The sequence below is a fragment of the Ailuropoda melanoleuca genome, chromosome 20 (genome assembly GCF_002007445.2).
Source record: "Ailuropoda melanoleuca isolate Jingjing chromosome 20, ASM200744v2, whole genome shotgun sequence".
NCBI lineage: Eukaryota > Metazoa > Chordata > Mammalia > Carnivora > Ursidae > Ailuropoda > Ailuropoda melanoleuca.
Genome location: NC_048237.1, coordinates 23,971,606 through 23,986,519, shown reverse-complemented (window position 1 = coordinate 23,986,519; position 14,914 = coordinate 23,971,606). Strand labels below are relative to the sequence as shown.

The 14,914-nt window shown below is 37.2% G+C and overlaps 2 pseudogenes; both read left to right on the top strand.

Annotated features, from left to right (window-relative positions):
- The first annotated feature begins 2,226 nt into the window (after nucleotides 1-2,226).
- On the top strand, nucleotides 2,227-4,120 carry LOC100466504 (annotated as a pseudogene).
- A 5,747-nt stretch (nucleotides 4,121-9,867) lies between these two features.
- LOC109490449 lies at nucleotides 9,868-14,265 on the top strand (annotated as a pseudogene).
- Nucleotides 14,266-14,914: the final 649 nt, after the last annotated feature.

The window sequence follows — 14,914 nt, the reverse complement described above, 5'->3', positions numbered from 1 at the left end:
AGTGTGGTTCCCTAGAGTCTGGGAGAGTAGATAAACCTGCCATGCCTTGCAACTGTTTCACTGACCAAGTGGTGATTTCCAACAAAAACCAAATATATGAGTGCTCAATACAGGTAACCTTTTCTAAATTTTAGACTTATAAACAAAAATGTCGAAGGTACAATTAAGTGGATAATTAATTTATCTCCCATTAAATTGTGATGATGATGTGTTGCACACACACATACACATACGAGCACACATACAAAATACCCTGTGTAAATATGTCATGAGCATGGTGGGCAGAGTAACGGTCCCCCGAAGAGGCCTAGGTTCTAACCTCCTGAAACTTTGAATATGTTCTATTACATGACAAGGGGCAATTAAGGTTGCAGATGAAATTGAGGTTGTTAATCAACTGACCTTAAAATAAAGGGACTATCTTGGATTATTCTGTGAACCCAGTGAAATATTCTCCTGGCCATTGCTCACTTTGAAGATGTAAGGGAGCCACAAGCCAATGAATGAAGGCAGCATTAAGAATCTGGACAAGGCAAGAAAATGGATTCTTTCCTAGATCCTCCAGAAAGGCGAGCAGCCCTGCCAATTTTATTTTAGGCCAGTAAGACCATCTCAGATTTCCAAGCTCCAGAAATAATATACATGTTGCTTTTTAAGCTACTGTTTGTGGTAATTTGTTACAGCAACAGTAGGAAACACATAGAATGAAATAAAATATTCAAAAGACTAGAAATCTATTACTAAGGCCAAACAAGTTACAAAAATATCAGAAATTACTTAAGCCTTTAAAAACATTATTTCTATAGACAGGTGAGACAGCAGAACAGTTCAGAAGGTCTCTGGAAATAACCTACTTTATTTCAGATCCTAACTTCACTGTATTCTAGGTGGGAACCCGAGTAAATTGATTAATATCTGTGGCTCTGTTTTCTCATTTTTATAGTGGATGAAATAATAATTGTACCTCAAAAATTAGATCAAATAAATATATCTGATATTACAATCAATAGTACTGGGTACAGAGTAAGTCCTATGGATAACTTTCTGTTTATTTTTATAATACTTATTATTTGCTATTTGTGCTATTATTATCCTGAGAGAGAACACTGTAACACCCAATCTTATATAGACATAATTCTTTTGGTTTCAGTATTACACCTGAAAGAACTGGTATACATTTTTAGCCTTTAGTTATCTTAATAGATTGATGGAAGGAGGTTTTTGTAAGGGCCATTTTGTAATAATCTCATTGCCATAGGTAAAGCATGAAAATGTATATCAGATATAAATATGAAACAGTTGATAATTTTTAAAACATTTGGTTGTGGGCGTTTCAAAGGGAATTGGCCCATCTTGAGGCTATAGTTCTTCTTTGCAAATACATAATGATTTAATGTTTTGCTACATATATAGACATATGTACTGTAAAATTTACCAATTATCTGCTGTTTTTGTGTTTTGTTTTGGTTAAATAGGACTATTATGAAAATGAAGCTGTTTATTTTGGGGTGCATTTGTTTTGGATAAAGAGGACAATTTACACATAAGCTTTTTTTTTTCTCTCTCTCTCTCTCTTTTTTTTTCTCCTCGCCTTTTAGGGAAGTGTTGATGTTAGCGATTTTTAAACAGTGAAACATCCGTTCCCCTTAATATATTTATACCACCACAAATTCACTTATATCAGACAACCTCAAGGAAAGGAGAACATATTGTACATTGCTCAAAGCTACACAAAACCACTGAGATGTAAAAAATTATCTAATGACAGTTTTTTTTTTAAAAATGAAATTACTTTTATACAGAGAAAAAAAAAAGAAACCCACGCACTGCAAAATCTTAGTTTTTTTTCCTCTACTTCTATAAAATAAATTTAGATTAAACATTCCTAGCTTCACCTAGTTTTTTGAAGTCTGTTTTTATTTTACATGATGGAAAGATGTTTTGCAGTTACAACCACATCAAGCAGTGAAAGGTGATACTTTGATAGACACAGCATCATGCAGAGCTGGGAGGATTTTGAAAGTCATCAAATCCACACACACTCAGCTAAATCTTGACAATATATTGAATAAACCATTAAAATTTTATATCATTTTTCATGTTCAGGATATGCGAGATCTCATATATTTATGCTGTGACATAAGCCCTTTTAGTTTGTCTATTTACAGTAGAAGTTAAAAATCCTAGATTGTTGTTTTGCTTCATTTGTTTTCATAATAAAATTTCATGGGCTTGAAGTCTGTTGAAGCTCAGCTTTCCTTGTTCTTGTAAACAGGTAGAGAGACACTGCTATTCTTCATTCCTTAGGCTTACTGTGTCCAATATCTGGTCTTTTTCTCAACATAGCCTTCACGTTTACTCCAAGGTTCTAGATACTATATTGACTATAATTTCCTTAATTTACTTTAAAGACAAAACATTTACTTGTATTCCCACTAGATATCACCGCTTTACCATGAATATGATAACTCCATCTTTTTTTCATTGACCAAATCTGGCATTCAACATCCAAGCCTAATAAAAGCTATGATCTAATGAAGATGAGAAAACGAACATTTCTGTTTTCTTTAGACTGATAAATCTACTCAAACAACACCTGAAATGTTCATTTATAGAAGGAGCAAAACTTCTTTATCATCATAAACTGATTTATCACAGCTGAGTTTTTCTGTGCTTGAATCTCCTTGGGACAGCTTGTAAAGCAAAGTTGACTTTAAAGGTAAGAAAGGTAAAAGCAGTTTAATTGGAGAGCTCAAGAGAGCATAGGTGCATATCACTTTGAAAATGTTGCAGTATTATCTCAGAAAATAGGATAAGACAATGCTTTCAAAGAAAAAATATAAGTATTTGTATTCAGGCAATCGTAGGAATATAAAATGGGAAGTGGGAAGATAGGGTAGCATAAACTGAAACAAATGTGTTAAAATCTCTTCTGTGTCCTGAACCCTAGGGGCTAGAAATCACTGTCTCCTAAATGAAATTATATTGGTGCAGCTTTAATGTGGACGTATACGATACCCGATTTTTTTTTAAGATTTTAATTATTTGAGAGAGAGCAAGAGAGGGAAAGAGAGCACAGAGGGAGTGGGAAAGGGAGAAGCAGACTCCCCGCTGAGCAGAGAGCCTGATGGGGAGCTCAATCCCTGGACCCCGAGATCACAACCCATGACCCAAGCCAAAGACAGACACCTAACTAACTGAGCCACACAGGGGCCTCTGATACCATTTTTGTTTTTTTTTTTTTTAAAGGGATTCATGATTGAAATTAAAAACATAGGTAAAAGTTTAAAGTAGCGTATAGTCTTTCTTAGTATCTCTCCTTTTGTTGTCCAGTTTGAAAATATGGCATTAAAAATTAACACACGTGTGCTTCTGCATGGAGTATAATGTGTTATAAATATATGCATATATCTTCTACTAAAGTGGAATTTGACAATTGGCAAAAAAGTCATAATATTCTCTTTTCTCAGAATAATAAAAAAATACAGTGGGTCTTTTAATATTCATTTTATGAATATTATTGAGGATTTCAAATGTTAAAATGCATCCTTCAGTGATTTTGGCTTTTATAGAAAGGTGGTAGGGACAGCTAGTAATTCTTTAAGAAAGCATGGAAAATAAACAATAAAATAAAGCATTATTTTAAAATGCTTTAATAAGAATGATTATAAAATAACTATAAGCTAAAACCACCTTAATGGATATTTTGGTATTTGGCCCATGACCCTCCAGCACAATGTTCTGAAGGTCCAGTGGGGGACGATGTGTTTCATCGGCAAGCCACAATTATGGGACCTAATGACAGCTCATATCAAGGAGATATATTCTTTTTGACAATTCCTCTTCTTACAGACTACCCCTTCAAACGTCTAAGGTTGCATTTACAACAAGAATTTATCATCCAAGTATTCACAGTAATGGCAGCATTTATCTCGATATTCTAAGATCACAGTGGTCTCCTGCTTTAACTATTTCTAAAGTTCTTTTATCCATTTGTTCACTGCTATGTGCTCTGAACTCAGGTGACCCCCTAGTGCCAGAGATTGCACGGATCTATAAAACAGACAGAGACAAGAACAACAGAGTATCTCGGGAATGGACTCAGAGGTATGCCATGTGATGCTACCTGGAAGGCAGAATAACCTTCATTATAGCTGGAATAGACTTTAAATTACTGTGGAAAAAAAAAAAAAAAAGAAGGTCTCTCCTCAATTTGTTAAAATTCTAGTGAAGCAATGCCAAACAGGAAGTTATAGACTCTTAAATTCACTACGATATGAACTTAAATTACTATCTATACTATCTACTGGTTAATTTAATTTTAAAAGGTCTTATTTGCAGACTTTTAGAAAAGACAATAACGCTAAGCATCAACATACACAATATATTTTGGCCAAAAAAAAAAAAAATCTGTTTTGCTGAGTCAAAATAAATGTCAAACACTATTTCCTAGTGTTTGGAGGGTTTTGTTTTTTTTTTTTTTTTCCAAAAAAATTCCTTGAGAAATTATGTACCCTTATATTTTATAATCTGATATTGCTCTAAAGTGGTTCACATGCTGAACAGCTTTGGAGATAAGAACAAATCCTGTATTACGACTTCCCTTATGTTCCATTTTGCAAATACGTTTACTCTAGTTAGAGTGAATGCAAGGAAGAAGAAAAAATCTAAATCAATCTCTCACCTATATCTGAAAGAGTTCAAGTGCATCAGTTTCAAAGGGCCCAATAACTGGTAGGACTCACAACTCTTCACAGGGTGTACTGACAAAAAGCTTCAGTCAAAGTAAAGAGTACTGCACATTAGGAGAAAGAGGAACATACCATCATAGAGGGTCTGACACTTCCAGGCGCAGCCCCATGTTTATTCTCAATTGCAGATGTTCTTTTCATCAGATTATAAATCAACAAGACATGTAAGGCATTTTGCTTTCAGAGTTGCCCAGTCAAAAATTTACAGCAGTACTATTTTTTTTAAAGATTTATTTATTTATTAGAGAGAGAGAGAGAGCACGAGCAGGAGGGGCTGAGGGAGAGGGAGAGCATCTCAGGCAGACTCTGTGCTGAGCATGGAGCCCCACGGCAGGGCTCGGTCTCACGACCAGAGAGCATGACTTGAGCTGAAATCCAGAGTTAGGTGCTCAACCAGCGGTGCCACCCAGGCGCCCCCACAACAGTATTTTTTATACTTTACTGGTTGTGTAGCTAAAGCCAAACTGTGAAGATTGAACCACGTTTAAACCTTTAATCCACCCCGAAACAGAGTGAGCAATTTAGCTCTGGGCACCTATACAGTGTGGGAATTTCGAACTGTAAATTGCACTCTATCAGTAACTAACACATCTCCATTCCTACCCAGTGTCAGTACCAGATTTCTAGGCATTCCTGGAGATGAGCACAGAGCAGACCAGCTGCAGCTGAAAGATGGTCTATCCTTATACACAGCTGGTAGTATCTTCACTCCATTGAAGAGAACTCAGAGGCAGAACCAATGATCAGTGTTCTCCAGCTGATTGTTGAGAGAGCTAGCCTTGGTAACCATCATTGACACCAAGCCATGAATCTTCTGCTGTGACACAGCCTCGTAGAGCAAGAGTCTGATATTCACATTTGGCTACAATTAAACAGCCTATACATTCAAGGTTCTTTTGGTTAGAATGAGACATATTTGCAAAGAGGGAGGAATTTTGTTCTTTTTCCATTCTCTCTGGGAGCACTGAGTGATCACATAGTGATTTCAGACATGGACAAAGAAGCAAAAAGAAAGAAGGAAAAGAGGAGAGTATAAGAAATAAGGAGGGTGAGGCGGAGAGGGATAGTGAGAGGGAGAAGAGAAAAAGAAAAAAAATCTAACTCATGCAAAATTATAAATGCACAATAAAAGATCTTTGTCTTTTGGTAATCTCTGCAAATACATCCATGTCAAAATGAGAAACAATCTCATAAATTCCAGGAATGGTTTACTAATGGTAGACTTATGAATTATCATAACAACACAAGGATAGTTTTCACCGGGGCTCAAACCGTAGTGGAAATCTCGGGTCACAATAGCACCCAGCTCTGCCTTTGTGAAGCTTCTAGTTTCACAGGGTATAGTGTGCCTCTAGGTGCCTACTAAACACACAATTCTTGTGTGTGTGTGTGTGTGTGTGTGTGTGTGTGTGTGTGTGAGGGGAGGGAGGTTTATACATTTTAGAACTCATTAGCCTCATTGGATTCTTAATCTTACCAAGAGAAAAAAGAAATCATAGGCAAAATCATGCTATCAAGGACACAAAATATTTGCTAATTGTAAATGAATGATATCTACAGCAATTATTTAAACCTAGTAGAGAAGACATCTTTCCAGCCCCTCTCCATGGCTTCTCACTTCTTCATTTTTCATGACCTTATTGCAAATAACACCATGCGTTTCCAACATAAAGCCATGTGTCTCCTTTAAGAAAAAACCAAAAATCTGGGGCCATATGTGTTCTTGATATCAACTTCACAAACAAAGAAATGCACTTACTGTGGCAGGTTTTCTGGTTCAGAGTTCGTAGAATTCCTAGAGAAAAAAATGAAAATATATTTTACTCCATGACTAAGAAACATACAACTCTGAATATAAAAAGTGGTCTTTAGATTTTCCACTTTAGTTTCTTAGTTCAATTAAACTATCTTTTTTAAAAATCACTTTAAGACATATACATCATCCCGTGATGGTACTGCTGTGTGCAGCCATGAACATTTGCTCCAGGAGATGGCCTGGCCTGACATGCTTCTCATCTTGTGATTTTAACACAAGTTGTAATAACTGGTCTGAATTGCCACTCTTGACTGAAAGCACGTCATTATAGAGCAGAAGTAGCTTGCTCAGCACTGATTCAGTGTAGACATCTTCCTTAAATCCCTGACTAAAAGATACAAAGTTTGAGAAGAAATCAGAAATCTGGCATTTCAAATAGGCATTTCTTACAACGCTAGCGCACTTTCTCTGGAATTTCTGAAGTCCGGTTTACTACTCCTCTATAAGTGTTTTGAGTGCTTATCATTTCTTTTCTTTCTGTTATTAGTTTTCATCCCTGAGGAGGGTAAAGAACATAAAATTTATTTACCCTTCCTCTGGGTGTTGCAGATCTTGAGGAAAGAATCTCAATTTCTTTCAGCTAAGTCACAGTGGAGTGGCTATGAGAAATAAAGAATCTTGAAAATAACATCTTATCCATTGACACAGTGTCTGCTATATGCAGGGTTAAATTATCTTGAATCACTGTGGTAATTCACGTTTTTTATTCCTATTGGTAGTAAATCTTAATTGGTGCTCTATGTATTTGAGCCATCCATGGGTTTATCCGTTTGAATCCTGACGTCAAGAGGCTTCAAAGTATTAGAAGCAAAGATATCAAGAAAAGAACTTTCAAGGGTTCAGTGGGATTTCGAATAAATATGAATCCCAATTCTCACCCACTAAGATGTCTTAAGGGGGTAAGGACATATAATCTGATATTAAATTTATTATTTGTCATTTACCCATTCAACAAATATTTATTTGGTGCCTACTATGTGGCAGGCACTGTGATGGGTGCTGGACATACAGTGTCCTCATGGAGCTTATATTTTAGTGGTGGAAGACGTGCAATAAAAAATACATACGTAAATAAAATTACGTTAATAATTGTAGAGAAAAATAAAATAGAGAAGAGAATAGGAAGGATTGAGATGAAGGATTATTAGTTATTGAGCAAGAAAGGCCCTTTTGGGGTTAAAATTAATAAACTATCTGGTCCAAAAGGACCAAAATTTATGCTTTATTGGGAAAAGAGTACTCAGACAGAAGGAGCCACAGGACAGCTTTGCTTGGCTTAAAGCTTAAGTTTTCCTGGCATGGTTGCTTTGTCCGAGTCAGCAATAACATAGAAACCAATAGAAGCTTGACAAAGTTGTTCATAGAAGATTTGCAGTTTTCTCCATTTTAAATATTTAGAAGTATCTCAACATAACAAGATTAAATTTTAAAACAATTATTATTGTGAAACAATGTAAACTTTCAAAAAAATAAACAGAAAATGCTAAACATCCATATACCCACCACCTTAATCTTAAATTTTTGCGGCATTTTCCAAAATTCTTTTAAGGAAGTAAAGCATCTATGGGAGTGATAAGCACACTGACTCCATCTTTGGCCCTCCATCTTGTCGATAGGCAAACAATGACCTCCCTCCTTCAGGGCTACATGTTTTAGGCCCCTGGAGGTTAATGTAAGCCCTGACCAGAATGCCCAAAGGCTTCTTCTGATTTTCCCTAAAGGGAAAGAATAGCAGTCTCCACTGTAGCTAGTCAGTAGAAATGACTGGCGTACAGATGGCCGCACTGTAGATAGCTACCCTGTGACCTCACCACCATGTCCCTCTCTCTATAAAGCTGGGAATTAAGGTCCAGACCTGGTGGCGAATAGCTTCAGATAATGGGGGTGGAGAATGGCTGTGTAAGACCTGGATTGTCAGCCTCACTTCCCCTCCGTGTAAACGGTATGTTGTGGCTTGCATTATAGTTTGGTTTCAAAGTGTCTTCTCAGTCTGGAGGATACTTTACTGATCTTCCTCCACCTTCTAAGAAGCATCAGAGAGACAAGGAAGACATTTGTGTACCTGTGTTATTTAGGGTTTGTTGTTGGAAGTAACAAAATGGTATGAAGATCAAATTGTTGGCTGATGCCAGTACCGAGAACACAGATGTGTTCATCAGCACACAGGAGACCCAGCAGTGAGTAGAAACATCCCATCTAGCATCAGCATGAAAAACAGTTCCCACAGTGAAAAGAACAAAGTATCAGGGAGGGGACACCATAGAAAAGAGCTTTCTAGAAATTCAACTTTCTACACAGGTAATCCACAAGGGCGCAGATATAACAAGGAGCAAAGACTACAAAGGTTGCCATACCCTCTGATGATAGGATGAGATGTAAACACACAATGTAGGTAGGTCCTTATCCAAAAAAAATGGTGCTCGGGCAGTAACAATACAGAAGGCCACAGAGACCCACTGTGAGAAATGACCAATGAGCACCTACAGGAGTATACAGAAAGGGAGTCAGTTGATCAGGAATATAAAACTTCTTCCAGTGAGGAGACCGTGTAGAAATGAGGAATGACATACTTGGTCGGCAATACATGGAACCAGTGTTTGTTGCCTTAATGAACATGTAGAAGGTGAACAGAATGCAAAAGATGGCAATCCCAACATTATCTAAGCATACAGCTGCAGATCAGCAGACACACTCAGGGTCTATAGTTGTTATGGGGCCGCAGAAGCCCAGTCCCTCGTGCTTGAACATCCTAGAATGCTAACACTTGGTGATGATAGTGAAGGAAAAGATAGGACAGGGACATACTGACGTTCTGAATGCAGATAATAATGTGGATACAAAGAAGTACCTGGTAAATTGCAGCAGAAATAACCATTAAGCCTGGGTATATTGTTCCAAACAGTACCAGTCCTAGCCATCAAACCAGTCACAGAATTTATAAAACCCCTCTTCAGTCAGGAACTGGGTAGTCCAATAATTAACGTGCAGATAAAATTTGTGGATGATATTTTAAAATCTCAGGACAGCCAAGAAACAGGTGAAGAAAGATAACAGTGACCACTGACAGGATGAAAACCTTCACAGCTGTGTTCTGCTTCTCATAGGATAACTGCAAAACTCCCAACTAAGTCATTTTGATATCAAGGGTTGGAAACTCAAATAAATAGTTGCACAGCATTCCTCAAAAAATCTGCTCCTTTGGGACAGAAGTTGTGAAAATATATTATTATTATTATTTTTAATGGCAAAGGACACTTAATTAGGTAAAGTGAAATCAAATGATAAATAAAAGACTTAACAATGATTAAAACGAGTAAGAAAACAGTGAGGAAAATTACGGATGGAATGAAATACTTTCCACAGACTCTAGAGCCTTACATTCGTGTTCAAACAGACAGCACCACTGACCCATTGAGGATAAGAAAATTGGACTGTCTAGCTTCCTTAGAGAACAGCAGTCCTAAAGAACCAATGTAATAATACTTGCCAACTCAACTTTGGCTCTGTACTTTTCTTATAGAATGCTTTTAAAATCTTTTAACCTATTTTTTAAATCTACCCTAGTGATGTTATTAAAAATTTGAATCCAGTTGTCCTAAGACTACTTTACCTAGTTGGCATTTCATATGTTCTTAATATATGATTAGAATGCATGATGAGACAATTTTTTTTTAATTTGGAATTGCCTTTCATTTGTTGCTATAATCAGAATCTGATGGGGTTTCTCAACTTTAATGTGCATATAAATTACCTTGGGATCTTGTTAAAATGCAGATTCTGTTTCAATAGGATTGAAGCTAAACTGGGTCTAAGATTCTGAATTTCCAACAATTTCCTAGGTGATGCTGATGCCGTTGATGTGAGGGTAACACCTTGGATAGCAAGACCTTGGACCTCACTTGTACCATCCTAACCCCAACCTTGTCCTGCTTAGAGCTTTCATATTAGTAAGTGAAGTCAGGCCTGGAGACAATGGCAGAAACAGATGAGATCATAGTAGTTTTTAAATAAACATTATCTCATCCCTAAAGAAATAGAAGAATTTTTCCCAAGCAGTGGTTTTCTGGCAGGCAAGTTGTTAGATCTGCGGGGATGTAAATAGGTCATTCTTTATATGCCATAAGCTTGCCTTAAACACTTTGTAATATTTTTTTAATTAACATGTAGCAAGAAATAGGCCTCTGAAAGTTAAGAACCGCAAAACAATAAAGTAAACCCTTTTGTTGAAAAGCTCCAATTCCCATCTTAACATCTCATTCACAGCCTAATCGCAACCCAATTAAGAAAATTAAGATAAGTAGAAACAGCTGGAACAGAAGGCACTCGGAGTGAAGTGTACCATCCACACCCATTATTTGATGGAGATCATTACCCAACTCTACACACAGTGTGTGATATTTAATAAGACTGGGCTAATTTACATCTGAAAAGAATAAGAGCACCTATGTAAAGAAATGAATCGACCTGTTAGCTCTGATTCTTTAAACATTCCATTATTTGATGTTTCAAGTGTAGCCATGTGATCAGCCTCGGTCATGTGGTTAGTCTGCTCTCTGTGTCCCCCCATGGCTTTTCCCCTTTTACCTTTTGGTCATGGCACTGTATTCATCCTATGAGTGTTGCAACCAGAGAGGGACTGGTAACAACACTGAGATGTCCAGTGTTCAATTTTATGTGTGGTTAGTGTTAAAGGCAGGATGAAAGTCTGGTTTGAATTTTACACCAGTAATCACACAAATATCATCTTGCCATTCAAGGAATTCTCACACTGAAGAAAATCCCACATTGCTGTAATACGTTGTTTCAGAAGACAAGCTACGCATCACAAAGGGACATTTGTTTTTTCTTTTCTTTTTTTTAAAATCTATATTCGATGATGGATGTTAGCTAAACCTATTGTGGGAGTCATTTCACAACTCATGTAAATCAAACCATCATGCTGTACACTTTATTTATTTATATATTTTTTAAATATCTTATTTATTTATTTGACAGAGAGAGAGACAGCCAGCCAGAGAGGGAACACAGCAGGGGGAGTGGGAGAGGAGGAAGCAGGCTCCCAGCGGAGGAGCCTGATGTGGGGCTCGATCCCATAATGCCGGGATCACGCCCTGAGCCGAAGGCAGACGCCTAATGACTGACCCACCCAGGCGCCCCATGTACACTTTAAACTTATACAGCGATATATGTCAATTATTTCTCGGTAAAACTGGGGAGGAAAAAAGACCACAGGTTATACTGTTAAAAGTAGTGACACTTAAACCCTCCAAGGCTTACATTCCTCATTTGCAAATAATAGGCAGTAACCATGCATATCTCACAGGGCTGTTGAGAGGATTAAACGAAATAACTCATGTAAAACTCTTGGATTGTGCCTGGCCTGTGGAACTCCTTGGTAAATACTAGCTTTCTTTATGTCCTGGGACCTAGCACTTGGGTTATTATGATTCAGGATCTCTCTTCAAGATCAGCTCCTGAGCTAAATACATTGTAATTTATAGATTGTCCAGCGTGTATATACATGGATATCTCACCAGCAGACCCATCTACAATTATGCTGTGGAATTCATGAAAACAAGTAAAATAAATGACAATAAAAAATAATACTTCTGATATGTATATCAGCAATATGAATATAAGCTAAAATATTAATGAAGACATAGTTTCAAATTATTTTGGTGTGTTTCCATCTTAAATAAAAACGCAAAGACATTGTATTTTCTTGTCTGAAATCATGTTTAGTTGTTATCTATGGCTTCTGCATAAGCAAACATAAGAATGCAATCTATTACATGATATCTAAGGACCACAAACTCTGATTCCCCTCTAGGTGCGAGCACACACACACACACACACACACACACACACACACACTATACTCTACCTTCAAATATATATTTGTGGGAAATATGGCCATTTAAAAAGTGTCCTGAGAAGTCTGATAAATTTGAACTTCGTCTATACAATACTAACAGGACTCTTCAATTTGATTAAGACTGTAAAACAACTCATCAATTTAATGAGAGGTAGGGTTGCTTCATGGAATTAGCCAGTGGGTCACTGAGCTCGCTGGTCAATTCAGTCGACTTATGCCACCTGGTAACCCCGGAGAGGGAGCCGGCCCAGTTCAGTAGCTTCAAGCACTGCTCTGGTTTATGTTGGAAAGATAATCTGTTGGCAGTATAGCCATGTTAGGGTTGGTGAGAGTACTGATTCTATAAGAAAATGAGCAACTAGCTGTATTTTGTATTACCAGGGAAAAAAGGAACAAAAAAGATGTGCTCTCTCGTACATACGTAATGTGTTATATCCACAGGATAAATGGGCTAAAATTCCATTTCTGATATAGCAATCTCAGATCCAGAAGAATAAAAATAATATATTCATGACTGTGACTAGATTTGCATTAACATAGCTAAAGGTAAAATTTTACCCCTTGTGTTTATGCTTCTTGACAATCTGGTACTTAATTTTGGGGAAATTTCTATTTCCAATACCCCCAGGCAATATGCATATATAGAAATATTCAGCTACTTAAAAGTGACATGCAAGCAATTCTGCATATCTTTCATGATTAATGGAAATACAAAAAAAAAGAGCAGTTTCTAACTAGCTAAGCTTGACAAGCTTAGATTTATACTTCATAAGCCTGATTTTTCATAGCCCATTTATTTCCATACTAACTATAGAACAACCAAATAGTCAATGAAATTTGATTGTTATTTTGAAGATTTGTGACCAAATTAGTTTGTACATTTTGTCTGAATTGTTTTTTCCCAATAAAGTTATTATTTTTTAAGAATCTAAAGAAAAATAATTGAACATGTGTAGTATTAAGAAATAAATAATGGTTCTTAAAAACAAGAATAATTTCAAATGACATTAGTGAATTTAAAAATAACTGGTGCTTTTTAAGGGATCAGTATTCAGCAATTAAATATACAAATTAATCAGTATGGAGATAATACAGGATTATTAGGAAAAAATAAAAATACGAAGGCTCCATGAATTAGCTATCCATACATCCAAGCTTGTACAGGCTTTCCTGGGCTCCCTGACTCCCCTGGTGCTCCCGCTGCCCTCCCTCCCTAGCTCCCATCAGTGGTGTGTAGTCCTACTCCAACTCAGTGCTCATCTGGGGGAGCCGGAAACAATTGTGGGGTCTGTGGAGCGCTGTGAACCTTGTGGAGAAGGTCCAGGGTCCTGGAAGAAGTGTTCACCGACTGCTGCTTTCTGTGCATGGATTGCAGGACAAATTTAGACGGCATAGTGGTAGTGATGCATGATGAAGAGATCTACTTGCAAATCTTACTATGGAAAGAAGGATGGGCTGAAAGGCTACTGTTGCAGCCAGGGCACTGGCGCACTCAACATGGACGGTGAGGAGAGGCTGGGCATCAAACCCAAGTTCAACCTCACATGATTATGACAAATCCAAACACTTCTTAATTTGCTCAGAAATGCAGAGGTACGGAGAAGTATCCCACATATGGGGATTCTGTATATGCTGCTGAGAAGATAATTGGAGCTGGATAACCCTAGCACAAAAACTGTTTCCTAAGTGCCAAGTGTGGGAAGGATCTTGAACCAACAACTCTAAGAAGATGAAATCTATTGTAAAGGATGCTATGCAAAGAACTTGGGGCCCATGGGATTGGCTATGGCTATGGAGCAGGAGTCCTTTATCACACTCAGTAAAGGTGTAAACCCAGAACTGAGGTCATACACTGAGAATCTCTACACAATCTAATAGGAAGCTGCTGTAAAATTCTATGAGCACATAGGTCCCATTACCCTGTCCATGGATAGGCTGACTGGCTAGTAGAAAGACAGCACTGTATCTTTTTGCTTTATTCATCAATATTTTCAAGAGCCATTTCTTTTACATTTTTTTGTTGTTTTTTTATTATTTATTTATTTGACAGAGAGAGAGAGAGAGAGAGAGAGCTTGATCAGGGGGAGGGGCAGAGGGAGAGGGAGAAGCAGACTCCATGCTGAGCAGGGAGCCCAATGCAGGGACTTGATCCCAGGACCCTGGGATCATGATCTGAGCCAAAGGCAGATGTTTAGCTGACTGAGCCACCCAGGCACCCCTCTTTTACATTTTAAATAAAAGTTCAGTTTGAAAACAAAAAGCATCCCTATGTAATATATACTATTCAAATACAATATTTCAAAAGCATTTAAATTAATATTAAAGTAATATGTTATAATACAACTTCTATTCCATTAAAAGTTTCAACCTTATTTGCATGGTTTTGTAATTGGGGCAAGATCCTAAGTTCCACTAAAACTCTTAGCATCTGTAAGTTTTATCTGGCTTAATTTTCCTGCCCACCTTTTTAAA